This window comes from Cyprinodon variegatus, unplaced genomic scaffold (assembly GCF_000732505.1).
Source record: "Cyprinodon variegatus isolate N-32 unplaced genomic scaffold, C_variegatus-1.0 Scaffold527, whole genome shotgun sequence".
Classification (NCBI taxonomy): domain Eukaryota; kingdom Metazoa; phylum Chordata; class Actinopteri; order Cyprinodontiformes; family Cyprinodontidae; genus Cyprinodon; species Cyprinodon variegatus.
Window position 1 is genome coordinate 133403 of NW_015150980.1, and position 11740 is coordinate 145142.

The window sequence follows — 11740 nt, forward strand, 5'->3', positions numbered from 1 at the left end:
GGAAAAAAAACACCTGGTCTCCTTACATTCAGCCACTCTTTTATCATCTCCTCAATGAGGTGGTCTCAAAAGTCGCAGTTACAACACACATAGGGCGCACCGCACATTTTGAGGAAAAAAAAAGACGTTTAAGTGCGCCTTATAGTCGTGAAAATACGGTATTTGTACTTCGTTACTTCCCATCTCTGCCAAGGTGTAATTACTGTAACTCCATATTTAGTAAAAGATTTAAGCGCAGATACAAACAAAAAATAGTTTTGCTTTAGATCAGGCCCACTGTTTGAGTTAAATGATAAGTATTTAATCACTCTTATTTTCATTATATTAGGAAACATGTAGTGTTACTTAACATTTTGGTGGCACCATTTCTGTGGAAGAGGATCCCTAATTCCACAATTAGATCACCTTAATTTCCCCAACATCAAAACATCAGTTAACAATGATGACAAGGGATCTTTATCTGGGCTTATTATCTTAGATATCAAAAATTCAATCTAATAATGTCCTACATGCAAGTTCCCATTGGTTAGGAATAAAGGCCAAGAACAACAATTTCATAGTCGTTTTCTCGCTTTTAGTTTCTGTAAAAGCACATCCACCAAAAGAGTTTTTAGAAATATCTAAACAGGCTCAAATGAATTGTAAACCAACTGGATATGCACCAATAAATGATTTTGAGGCCAATTTAAAATTATTGTGTTTTTATTACTTAAGAGATTTCTCTGTGAGAAATCCGAATAAAAAAGGCATATCCTCATTCCACAAATTGAAACTTTTACTGTCTTAGAAATAATTAAATGAAAAAAAAAAGGCCCAACTTTGCAGAGCCCTCTTTCTACATTGCTATGATTTTACAAATGTAATAAATTCCTCCAAGGCATTGGACTGAGTCCTATGTTCAAATAAGACCCAGCTAATGTATGATGACTGATAAATCTGCTCTTTTGTTCTTTCAGCTTAAATTATGCAGTAGGAGATCTGAACCTTTTACTGCATGGTGGAATAAAAAAGTTACAGAAGATTACCAAAGTATTTGCTGGAAAGACAATAAGTCAAAAACAAGTTAAGAACTCCAAAATATTTTGCATATAAGAATTAACAAATGTCTCTGATCTTGTGGAGGATGAGCTTTGGTTCGTATTCATGTATGAAACAGAATACAGCAATGTAACTTTTTTCTTAGCATGCCTCACATTAGATTAGATAGATTTTCTACAAGATAAATTCATAAAACATCAAGGAGAACAACACAGTAATATCTGACAGAAAAGCACAGTCTGCTCTCAGGTTTATGTTTTTTGCATATTTTTGAAAGTTAATCTATCGGATTCAATTAACAATAGATTAACTTCAGGAAAGACTTTGTAATATTGGCGATCATGGTATTGTCATCCAAACAATCGGTATAAGCGGTAAAACATTGTATCATGATAGTGTTTGGGAATTACAACCATTTCAAAAATATGCAAAAAACATAAACCCGAGAGCAAACTGTGCTTTGGATTCAATTAACAACTCTGCAATAGATATGATGAAAAAATATCTAACCATCTAACATAAAAATGTATACTAACATTTAAAAAATGTTTTTAAAAACCAGATATGATTTGACCATTTTAGTGTTTTACTGACATAAATCATTTAAATCAAAATCATCATCTTCTAACTAGGAAGAAAATTATCATATTATTACATCCTATGTTCACTGTAGTCTCACACCCAAAATAAAGGAACATTTTAAAGATGACAATTGGAGCTGATGTTTCATTTTGCATTGACGATGATTCGTCAATCATTTAATCAATGTATCGATTTGGATCAGTGAATTGCCTCACCCTCTACATTTTTCATATACTATTTAACATCTTAATCCTGTTTACACAATAGGCTTTAGTTGACCTATAACATATCTTATTTCTTATCTTAAGATATGTGGAACGAGGGATCGTTAAGGGGGAACGAAAACTTGTCTTTTGAGTGAGATGATTACTTTGGGGCAAATATAGAAAAAAAACCTCCAAAAGCAACGGATGGATCTTCAAAGATTCCAAATAAGAGATGCTAAACTGCACATGTATTTTTTCTTTCAGTACGTTAAATCAGCGGTCCCCAACCTTTTTTGTACCACGGACCGCTTTAAGTTAGACAATATTTTCACGGACCAGGGGGTGGACTGTATTTTACTTGATCGTACTTATACACCCCAGCCCCAATATATATATATATATATTTTTTTTTTATTATTATTTTTATTTTCTTCTGTGCGGCCCGGTGGTTGGGGACCGCTGCGTTAAATAACTGGGCGTGTGGTGGATGATCTGCAAAGATTGTGCTTTTTGCACAGTTATGTACTATGAAATCAAAGAAGAAAAAACTCCTCATTGCAAAGTGATGTTCACTTTCACCCCTTCTTTGCAGGCACATTTAGTATGCTATTGTTTTATAGACATACTAAAATATTTAAGTTTTTTTCCTTCATTTTTGTTTAATTACATTATATAACTATTGCCTGCCATCCTGCAGTATTATTGTGTGCTGACCTGTGTATTTATCTTTAATATTATTCCACTATTCTTATTTTTTAGTTTAAATATGTGTAGATGCACACACAGTATCCCATCCTCTGATATTGTCTGAATGGCTAATTTGTGGCAACAACGACAGCAAATATTTTTGAATGCAGTACAAAAAAGGGTGCAAAAACTGCAGTTGCATTTGAGCTTTAGATTTAAAAATGTGTTTTCCATGTGGTAAATATTTACATTTTTGGATCCTTCATCCATGAATTTGTGTGGCTTAGTTATTAGAATATAATCTGCATATTGATGAAGGCAAACACATAGAAAATTGTTTGCACTTGCTGTCAGCTGGATTTTAAACATAAATCACTTTGATCTGTCTTTTAACTGCTTTGCACGTATAAACACATTTGCACCTGTTTTAAGATGTACAAACCTTCTCAAGATCAGTCAAGTCTTCACGGTGACAAGGGGGTTCAAAATTCATCTAAATACATGATTTCATAGCAAATTCAAAAGGTACTGCAGGCTAAATAAGTAGACTGGCAAACTCAAATATTAGATTAGAAAATTAAAAATTTACACAGGCAAACACATACATAAAACTAACAAACACATAACTAAGATTAACAAACAAGGAAACGTGATACATGTAGCGAAACCAGCTGCAAGTTAAGAAAAGCAGCAATCACAAAAAAAAATAAAGGGAGGCAAAGTGTAAACATGCACCAAGCCCACTGCAAAAAAACATAAATGATACTAACACACAAGCACAAAAATGTGTAAAGGGAAAAAAAATGAAATGTCATCCAGAGGACATACTGTGTGGATCAAAGATTGAAAAAGGTAAGATTTCTTTTTTTTAAACACTTAAACTCTCTTAGCATTCATTTAATGCCTTTACCAATGCTACGTTCACACCGCAAGCAGCAGAAGCACCAAAAATGCGCATGCTGCTTCAATTATTGATGCTTGTACAACTTTAGTTAGTTCTGACGCCAGCAGAAGCATCTTTGCTGCTCTAGCTGTGCGGTTGAAAAGTGGGTCTGATGCGCGTTGGGCATAGCTACCCTATCCCTTTCAATGGCAGCTATATTTTCAGTCGGGGAAAAGTAGTTTTAATATGTTTTTAAGTGAGAAAGTCCACCTGAAAACTTCATCTGTGCAGTTAGTCAGTTCATCAAGACTATGATCCTGATTTCAAATATTATTTTGCTGGCGGAGCCTTTTTACAGTTTTCCACTACTGTTTGCAGCAGCTGGAAGGCATTTTTTATGTACGTAATCCAAACTGCAGGCACCAGAATAATAAATCGAACATATTTTATCTGAAGGTTTCGACATTTTAGGTTAATTTAGGGGTTAATAAACTGTTTTAGGGGAGTGATCATAGCGATCTGCATCAGCAGCTCTGTCTGTCTGCTTGCCAGCTCCCAGATCAGCTGCTCTGATTGGTTGATGTAGTGCATCGAGCAGCAAAAGTTCAATTTTTCCAACTCCAGCAGCTGCGGCTTCTGAAGCGCATTGCACGCATCAGATGCTCAGAAACTTATGAGGCGCTGCTTCAGCCACTCAGATGCGCTGCTCCTGCTGCTTAAAACGCGCTGCAGGACCTTTTGTTGCGCCTTGATGAACTTTGCATGTAAACTAGCTGCTTTTGCTGCCTCTGAACGAAGCGTAAGCGTCTGGTACCATATGAGTTGATGACTGTCTTCCCCGATTGGTCTGAAGCACTTGCATTATGTTAATGCAATCCAATCCAATTTGTTAATCCAATATGAAACCTTTTTAAACCTGCAGTTTTTTTCTTCCTGTAGTATTTTTAATTTGCATGTGTTTTTGGGTACTTTGGGCATCAGTTATGTATTTGCAGTTATTTTTGTGTTTACTTGTATTTTCTTTCTACTCCACTGCTCTTAATTTCCGGCAGCATTCCTTCATTGACACATTTGTTCTTTGCATAGGTTTTTGGGTCTCATTTTTAAGTTTGCAAGACCTTTTCATTTTGTTTTGAAATGATGTACAAGCATGTCATTGTTCCTGTTATAGAAGTCTTACCCATGTTTTCCACCACTCACTCTTTTCATAACCAATCGTTGCAATTCCGTTTCACATCCTCGGTCATGATCATTACCCTGATAGCTGGCGTAATTGCTCGTTTCACTCACCTGTTTAACTCTGCCCGGTTACAAATTATAACTCATCTTATCCACCTGCTCCTGCTGCTTTATATACAGCTCAGCCCACCTATAAGTGCCAGATCACTGTTAATGTTTGAAATCATCATAGATTTCCTATTTCATGCTCACGTTCTTGGTGGCCAGTAGAGAGAGGGTTTTAGTTTCCTTTTCTTGGCCATGCTCAAATTTGAAAGTTTTCCTGTAGTTTTCCTGATATCCTACCTTGTTCTGCCTTTCAACTACTGAGCTTGCCTGCTCCTATCTGAACATTCTGCCTGAACTCTGTGAGGTTCCTGGAATCCTGGACCAGCCTGTACCTGTTCTGCTCGGAACCCCTTACCGGGTTAGGACCCCTGGATCTCTGAGCATATCTGTTCTGAACTATTTCCCACAGTCTATCTCGCCTCGAATATTGGGTCCTAAGTTCTGGGCTCATAACATCATCATCTGTGGAAAGCTTGTCCTATAATATTATACCCTCTAGTTTCGGATATCCTGTAAACCTTAATAAGTGTATTGGGGTAAACATAAATGTCCTTCTACTGTACAACAAAACCAAGCAGTAGTTTGATGATCTGATTCTCACATAACAACAGGTAAGGGTGTTATACCACTCAGTTATGTATTTGAACTATAAAGGAGCCTTAATTGGCGCACATCCTTTCATCGATTTTCCGTAAGTTTATCCCTGCTGGGGTTGTGAGGGGTGCTGGTGTGTATCTCCAGCTGGGAGGGAGGTCCGGTACACCCTGGACAGGTCGCCAGTCTATCACAGTGTAAGACAGAGTACCCAGAGAGAACCCATGCATGCACATGGAGAACATCCAAACTCCATGCAGAAAAACTGGAAGGAATCAAACCCAGAACCTTCTTGCTACAGGGCAAAGTAAAAAAAAAAAAATGTATACAGGCACAGCTATAAGGTAGCTTGCTGCAAGGTAGCACTACTACCCATAGTGCAGTCTGCCTTAATTAGCATTTTCATGTAATTAGTCATACATAATTACTTTACATTGTAAGAGAACAGGGATACACATAGCTCTGTATTTTGGGTTAAGGCAAAACATTTTACTGTAAATGCTTTAGGCCTAATTAGCACAGTTTACATTACTTTCTGTAAACAGTATTTGTGCATTATTCCTTTAAGTATTATTTACACAATACATTTCCTTACTAGAAACACTGAAAATAAGTAATTTTGATGACTCCTTACTCAGTGGCTACTTGTACTTATAAGAATGTTGTTCTCTGTATATTAGTGTGAATATAAGGTACGATCCCTAAAGGACAAATTGACTGAATTTTACTTTTCTGATAAAATAAAATTGTCAGTTTATGATAAACAGCCAGAATGTTGCGAATCGCTAAAAAAACTGTTTACCTTTTTTTACTTAAAATATTTTGTGCATGTGCTCATAATATTGGATTCCAGGCAAACAGCGGGGGGCCCTGATAGCTGAGAAAGGAAACAAGCAGCTATCAAGACCCCCTGCAGTTTGCTTATCATTGTGGAATTGGAGCTAAAGATGGCATTAGACACCCGCTTCAAAAAACCCACTGTAATTTACACAAGGCAGACAGCACTGTGAGAATCATGTTCTTTGATTTCTCCAGTGCATTTAACACAATTGAGCCTGATTTATTTGTCAGAACCAGAAGACTCAGGTGGAGGCATCAACAATTTTCTCCATCAAAGACTACTTGACAAACAGGCAGCAGATAATGAGACTGAAAGAGTGTAAGGAGAATTCTCCAATTCTCTTTTAAACTCATAAATTTCATAAATCTTGTCTACAATATCAAAAAGGCTCCCAACATTTATGATGGCAGTGAGTCACTAGAATTAAATCTGGGTTTCAGTATTGCTTTGTTTCTGCAGTTTTTGGATCTCTTTAAAAGTTTCGTACTTGTGTTGTCATGCAGTTGGCTTCAGCATAGGCCCCGCCCCCTGATGGTCAAGCAGTATCAAAGCCAACAGTGAGGCTGCCTCTGCATTCTTGCCAACAATAAGCCTGTATTTAGCAGCTTTTTTCTTCAAAAAAGTGACTAGCGGCAAATCTAGTTTTCCTAACTTGTTGGAGACTTTGGTGGCAAAATTATTGTCTTCTGTAAATTGTTTCTCCAGATAAGACAGAGAGATACAGAAGATCCTTCCTGCCTGTAGCCATCAATATCTACAACAACCTTTTGAAAAAAATCCTTTGTGTTCATACATTTATTTTCCAGTTGGGATCAATAAAGGATATTTGAACTGATTCTTGAATTGGGGAAGTGGTAGCCTCGTGGTTAGAGCAGAGAAGAATGCAAGTATCCAGTTCGATCCCAACAGCCTAAGCTTTGGGTCCCTGCGCAAGACCCTTAACCCTCTATTACTCCCCAGGCACCGCACATTGGCAGCCCACTGCTCCCCAAGTGGATGGGTTCAGATGCAGAAGTGAATTTCTCCATTTTGAGATCAATGATGTTCAATTACTTTTATTATTATAAATTGAATTGAATCAAGCTGAAAATTGAATTGAATATTTGAGAATGAGAAAACATTTGACATAAGTTCTTCTTCTGACATATTTTTTTACTATTGGAAAAGGTAGAAACAAACCTCTCTCTTTTTACAACTCAATTGCTGTAAACAGCAGCTCATCTACAAGATATGTGTAGCTTTACTTGTAAGTTGTTGCTTTGGAAAAAGGATATGAAGATCCTTGTGGGTTCCAGAGGTTATATTATCAGTTAATTAATACATTGCCAGTGTCAAAATAGAACACGTTCTCTTTACAGAAAGATGTAGATTTATAAACATTTTTTGACATTCATCCATGCTAAGTGTTGTGTTTGCAGATGTTTTTCTGTGATGCTCACATGCATGATCACCCAGCCCAACAACCTCGACCACCTAATCCCATCCCATTTCATTCCCTGAGTTAGAGCGGCTCTACCTCAGTTTCTATATTCATACAATAATACTCATAGGTTTTGCCTTTTTTGTGCACAACAAATGTTTCCTACCAATCTTTTACACATAATACCATCTACTTGGATTATTTATTGAAATCTGATGGGACATTAAGAAGATATGTTTGGTATTTTATAGAGAACACATCTTAAGGAATATTGCATTTTTTAACCTGTGAGGAAGGGAAGTATCTTATTATCAAATGTCTTGTTCTTTGATGGGTTAGTACAATCCCACCATCCTCCAATTCTGTATCTTGGAAAATTGGTTTTATTTTATTAGTCAGACACAAACATCCATCATAAATCCACTTGTATTCTTAGCTTTTATCAGTGTTGGTGTATAGGCTATTTTCCCAAAACATTTTGCTTCTGTCACTTAAAAAGAGAATTAAATGTCCATATTGAAAGAAATCTTATCCATTTTTGTTAATGTGCCAGAAAATTGGTCTTAGCTTAAAAGCATTTTTTTTGTATCTAAAGTACAGCTCTATAGAACATAGAAATAGAAACATTGAGTAAAAGCCTTGGAAGACAAGCAGGTATGAAACCGTCAGCCTTCTGAAGCAGGATGACAACCTGAATAAATCAATTGGAGGCAAAGCTGTGAAAACGCGACAGGGCAGATACAGTGCCAAACGCAAAAGCATGCAAAGCTACGCAGAGGCTTCGCTTATATTTTTTTCCACTGTCATGGCAATAAAGCTCGCTGAATTGAAAATGTATTTCAACTCTGAGACCCTGAGAGGAGATGAGAAAGGAGAGATAAGCTAAATTGGAGGAATGGGGACTTAAAGTGTGCTGAAGCACCAGCCTCTCATAAATAGGTTTCTGTCATTATGAGCCTTTCTGCCTTTTTTTTTAACATTTGAATCTGCTAAATTCTATATTAGATGTGAACATTTCTATCATTTTTTTTTTTTTTTGTTGAAAATTGTGCTTCTTAAACACACGTCAGTAGTGCCGGTTTCTCAGACTGAAAATGTGGCTACATGCCCAGGTTGGCATCCAAACAGGAAGCGGCAAAAGAACTCTTAAAAAGAATTATTTCTGTCAGTTATGCACTTCACTTTTGTAGTGTTACTTATTTGCACATAAGGTCAAACCTTTTGTGTAGCACAGAGAACACGCAATAAGAAAATGTTGCAGTCATCTTCAGTTACATAATGATGCTAAAGGAAAATCTAATTATCACAACTGATTAGTTAAAGAGTTATTCTATTTTACCTTTTTTTCCCAGCTGTTAAACAATATACTGTTCAACTTTGTACTTGTTATGGTATCATGCACCAAGATCTTGGGAGCGGGATAACTTTGGGTGTTAAACATTGTGAGGTAGAGTTTCCATAACGCTTTTGCCTTGCAGGAAGGTCCTGGTTTCAATTCCTTTCCTAGGGTCTTTCAACATAGAATTTTTTTTATCTCCATGTGCATGAACGGGTTCTTTAAAGGTACTCTGGCTTCCTCCCACTATCCAAAAAGCATGACCGTTAGGTTATTTGGCATCTCTAAATTGAAAAAATTGAAAATTAAGGTGTGTCCTTGTGTTGCCCCGTGATTGACTGGCGACGTGTCCAAGGTGTACCCCGCTTTGCACCCAAAGACTGCTCGAGAGAGGTGCAAGCCCCACTGTGACACTGACAGGGAGATGATAGATGGGTTTCCATTAACATTTTTTTCTAAGTACCAAATAAATTTGCTGTTTTGGTCTTTAAACCATTGTTTCACCCTAAACTTTGTGGAAGGGTGTAAAATCACGCTGACAGAGGTTACAGGTAAAGGTGAATGTTACTTAGTTGAAAGGGAGCATATTATTAGCAATACTACCAACCTATTCTCATTATGAGTGCCTATGAAATCGTACGAAAAGTTATGCACCGTAATTTCGTACGTTTTGGACGTTTTTTTCGTTGTATGCGCATCTGACGCACCATTTACGAATCTAGAATATAAATTACAATTAGCCCTAACCCTGACCCTAACCCTAAGATATAAAACAGCAAGCAACGTAGTTAGAGACATGAATAAGTGATGATTGCACTGTTTTTCCCAGTTTTACGTCCGTCCGCGGATCCGCCTTTTTTTTCTGTCTGCCAGCGCATGCGCACTGATGTGGTTTTTTGAGGAAAAACGTCCAAAACGTACGAAATAGTGTGCATGACTTTTCGTACGATTTCATACGCACTGATAATGAGAATATGTTGATACTACTTAAATAGGTGGCATGTGTCAACAGCTCCTTACGCATCATACTACCTCCTATTCATCCTATTCCCATGTGGCATGTAGTCCCCATGTTAAACCAAACCCTGCTGTCCATGTCCATTTTTTTTTAATTGTGTTGATATCCTTTTTTGTGCAGTTATGTTGGGTGCTTTGTTTTATCAGCCTATAAGGGCTTTAGGCATTGTAAATGTAGAGTATGTTTGATGAGCCAAAAAGAGGGTCTTGCCACAGGCCCCGACCATGAGATGGCCACAACCATCTCATGGCTCTACATTCCATCACACAGGAGAAATATATTTTAGCCTGTAAGAAATTCTACCTGAGTTACAAAACAAGAGCTCCCCCGAACTAATGTTGCATTAAAAAAAAAACACTAGTGTCTCCAGCTCAAGGGTGTAAATGCTGCCCCTTGTGGAGCAGAAAGGCGTAAAGAAGAAGAAAAAAATAAGATCAATAAATAAACAACAACTAGGTCCCAAAATGTCCTGACCCTTGTAATCCTGTACAGGGACAAGTGGATTAATAAAGGTTCATTGAATAAACGCGCGCACAAATACAAACACTCACACAGATATATGTTTCTGCACCCCCCAACACAAACACGCAGGGTTGGATTTGTTTTTAAAGCCCACCCTGATTGGGGGAAGGCGCAGCCAACCTTCAGCGCATCAAGGATAGAGAAACAGCCACACCCTCTCAGAGTGGAGCACGAAACCCAAACGCACCCAGCTTTGGAGCCCATTTTAATACGTTTTATTGAAATACTTAAAAGCGAGCATTATGCACCACTAATAGATTTTTTTTCATTTTTTATTTTTTTTTTTCGGGGTGGGTTATTTTCCTATTAGTTATTTCTGTCAGTTTCATCCGCAAAACCTTACTAAAACCCACTTTTCATGTAGATTTAACGTCTTGTTTTTTGTTTTTTTCTACAAAGACAGGAACTCTTAAACCACCTGTGAATGTGCGGAGTAGCTGATACATTACGCGCAGTCCTCTGCAGGAATGATGCATGCTGAGGGATGTTGCACCACAGATAATCTTGGTTTCTATTGTTCATGCAAACCTTCAAGTTTGATCATCTTAACTTCAGATCTCGGTAACTCCGTGCGAAAAAAACTAAACAAAAATAAATAAACAGAAAACAAAAACACAGACATAGATCCGCTTTTATCTCAGACAACGGCGTTGACCTCCAGCCGCTCTCAAGAACCAAAGAGAGCGCACAATATCATCCTTTTTCTATGACAGATTTATAAATAAAAATAAAAATGAAGAGTTCACTTACATGCGTGTCTCTCATATTGGTGCCAGATCCTCCTTATCTTGTCTCCACATTCTCTTCTCAGATCAAGGAGTTTGTTTCATCTATTATTTCAGTGGAGTTACGCACAGACCTCCCAGACTCTCTCAACCTGCGTCTCTGCTTCGTTTGCCTCATTTTGCCCCACAGAAGGAGTAGGACGGATCCGCAGGACGCGGTTTATCCATGGTGGCAGAGAGCGCAAAAAAACACGCCGTGCGCCCCGGAAAACAGACCAAACCAAAGCGTACCCCCTCGGAAAGTTCAAGCCAACACTGCTGCTTATAAACTCATTTTGCAGAAGTTAAAATGAAAGCGGATCCGATTCCGTGAAGGAAAGTTTAAAATACCGGAGAGGGACGGCTTTGACGGGATGACGAGAGAAACGGCTGTGAAGGACTCTGTCACAGGAGCTGATAGAGGGAAGGAGGGAGGGAGAGAGAAAGAGAAAGAGGGAAGCGGGGGTAGAAAAAGGATCCAAGAGTCCGACACGCTTCACAGTCTCTCGGTTCCAGCTTCAGCTTCATTTCTTGCTTCTTTTAAGAAAAAATAAAAAAAAAT

At 37.8% G+C, this 11740-nt stretch overlaps 1 long non-coding RNA gene across 1 annotated transcript in view; it reads right to left on the reverse strand.

Moving 5' to 3' along the window:
* Positions 1-11576, reverse strand: part of LOC107095181 — a 140681-nt gene extending 129105 nt beyond the window's left edge. The window contains exon 1 of the long non-coding RNA XR_001481723.1: positions 11165-11576. This is a non-coding gene — a long non-coding RNA (uncharacterized LOC107095181). The remainder of the gene's footprint in view (positions 1-11164) is intronic.
* Positions 11577-11740: the final 164 nt, after the last annotated feature.